We start from the raw sequence: 2,874 nt of genomic DNA on the forward strand, positions 1-2,874 counted from the left end.
GGAAGATCTGGAGAATAGGTTACATTTTGGATAGAGTTGTTAGTGGTGGAGATAACTTCGGGTGGGGAGAACTGCAGAAATAGAATTTTAAAATTTAAAAGTCAAAAAATTAAGGTACCTTTTTATACTTGAAAGAAAAAAAGAATGCTTTGGAAAATCTCTAGAATTAGTGACAGGAATGTGTGTGCTGTAAGAAAATTAGGATGCTGAAGTAATTAGAGGACAAAACATCAAAGTCTACTTTCACTCATATTTATTCATTATGTTTCTGCGTGTACCATGCACTTTCTAACTCTCCTTTTCTCTTTATGATATGTCCTTTTCTGAAGTGTTACATTCATTTCCATAACTGTAGGAATTTTGCTGTTGCCTGAAGAAACCTGTTCTTAATGTGAAAAAAAAAGGTGTTTCACATCCCTTAGCATAAGTGTTATGGTCATTGTACATATATTTCTCAAATTATTTTTATAAGGAATGGCAGGATCTCTCTTTGGGCCCATCTGATTTCTGGCACAAATCATAGTCTTGCTAGGCAGTGCACCAATGTAAGAAGGACTGAGTCAAGGTCAGGACTACTAAAGAGGAAAAAGCTAAGCGATAATGTTGTTAAATGAATATGAACTGAAAGTTTGGTTTCTGTTTACCTCTCTCGAAATTAGAATTGCCTAGCTTGTGATCTGGAAATGTGTGCATTGCTTTCCAAGTCCCCTTTTGTACTGCGGTTTCCAAAATTGTAATGTGACTTCTTCAGTTCTTTCCACGTGTTCATGTCCCTAAGTAGAAGAGCTATTATACTGCACCTTGCCAAATGGCAAGTGTACCAGCCTTTCTGAGGAATCCCAGGTGACTTTAAAGAGAGATAGGCCAGAAATAATGGATTTTCAATCAAGCTAACTTTTACAATGGAAAATGTTTGATGCAATGCACATAAGTCGTGAAAGACCTATGCCAAGAGTTAAAAGCACTTGGTGTACCACTTGGCTATTTTAAGAGTGAGGTGCTATATAAAGTTACTCTGTGTGGAGTGGGGTGGTATTGTAACTGGCTAGCATTTCCTGGTGTTTATGCAAGCATACTTGTGTTTACTTTTGAATAGCCTTTCCTTTCTCTGTACTTTTTTTTTTCCCTTTGAGAGAGATGGAAAGGAAAAATCATTTGGGAAAAATTCAGACAGCATTAAGTGGCCTGCCTGAAAAATCACAGCAACGGGCAAAAATGAAACAACCTGGGAAAAATAAAACATTCAGGCTGCACCTGCACACACATAAGCAAACAGGGTCCGGCACAGAAGGTCTTGGTTCTTTATATAATTACTGAACTCCCAGGAAAAAGTTTCCTCCCTTTTTCAGGCATATACATGGCGGGAACTTGTACAGGGAGGAGGGGGCTTACCTAAAACAAGCACACAGGTATACAGAAAAGAGAAGCAGTGCTTTGTGCTTGCCTAGAGACATACCCATAGCTGCATAAGATAAGGGAAGTTGCACAGACAGCTTTACTGAAAAATTACTCATACTGCTGCAGAGATGAGGGGAGTTTCTTACAAAAGCTTTTAAACTCAGCTATAACTCGGCAATCCACTTGGACTCCCCTCTCTACTCTGGGGAGCTTTCTTCTTTCACTTATTAAACTTTTGCTCCAACCCCTCCTTCATGTCCATGTTCCTTAATTTTCTTGGAAGTAGGACAAAGAACCTGGGGTACTAGTTCAGACAACAAGAAACTGCTACATTAAGGTGCATTGGTGAGACTTCAACATCATGGGCATGCCAGTGGGCCCTTATTCATTCTTCAAGACTTCAGTCACTTATGCTAGGAGGTTGTCTGTGATTATTTTGTCTTCTCCAAGGGGAGTTTGCCATTCATTTTTTTGTGCTTCCACTGTAATATCTCCATGCCCTTTTCATGACATTTATCATGCTGTATTATAATATGTTTGTTTACTATCCTCTCCTCCAGCAATTAATATACTCTGAAGTGAAGTGCCTAGCATAGGTCCTGTCAAGCACTTGGGAAATGAATTGAATGCCGCCCTCTCTGCTGATGTGGCTGACTTCTATATAACTGTCACATATTGTTCAGTCTTTGAAGCTAATGGAAACCTTCCCTTTGGCTTGGGGTAAAGACTTTATCTGTGGCCTCATAGAGCATTGAGTGCTTTTGCTCTAACAAAAAACTGTTGCACTTTATTTTCCTTTTATTTTCTAAGCCTGTTTCCTTTGATTTTTTTGAGGGCAGAGTTTATACTGGATTTATCTTTGTAGCACCCACACTCTAGTGTTTGCCCGATTCATAACATATAATCAATAAATGTTGGAAGAATGAATGAATGAATGGGTTTGTGGATAACCATTGGAAATAATGTGACAGAACAGTGACTTAGAATCACAACATCCGGATATAATTCCCAGACGTCTCCATTATTATCTGTTTGATTTTGGACAAGTCACTTCATTGTTCGAAGGTTCAATTTTCTTAATTATACCACAGAAACAGAAATCGTTATTCTGCCTACCTGAGGGGTTTGGTGCAAAGAGAAAACACCAAATAAATAAAGACTGTGAGATTAAAAAAAAAAAAAAATTAAGTGCAAAATTATGGGTGATTATAAAAGGAAAAAAAAAAATGTCAGTCAGGAATGGTGGCTCACGCCTGTAATCCCAGCACTTTGGGAGGGCGGGTAGATCACGAGGTCAGGAGTTAGAGACCAGTTCGAAACCAGCCAATATGGTGAAACCCTGTCTCTACTAAAAATACAAAAATTAGCCAGGTGTGGTGGCCTGTGCCTATAGTCCCAGCTACTCAGGAGGCTAAAGTAGGAGAATCCCTTGAACACGTGAGGCATAGTTTGCTGTGAGCCAAGATCATGCCACTG

The sequence above is a fragment of the Mandrillus leucophaeus genome, unplaced genomic scaffold (assembly GCF_000951045.1).
Source record: "Mandrillus leucophaeus isolate KB7577 unplaced genomic scaffold, Mleu.le_1.0 Scaffold422, whole genome shotgun sequence".
Taxonomy (NCBI): domain Eukaryota; kingdom Metazoa; phylum Chordata; class Mammalia; order Primates; family Cercopithecidae; genus Mandrillus; species Mandrillus leucophaeus.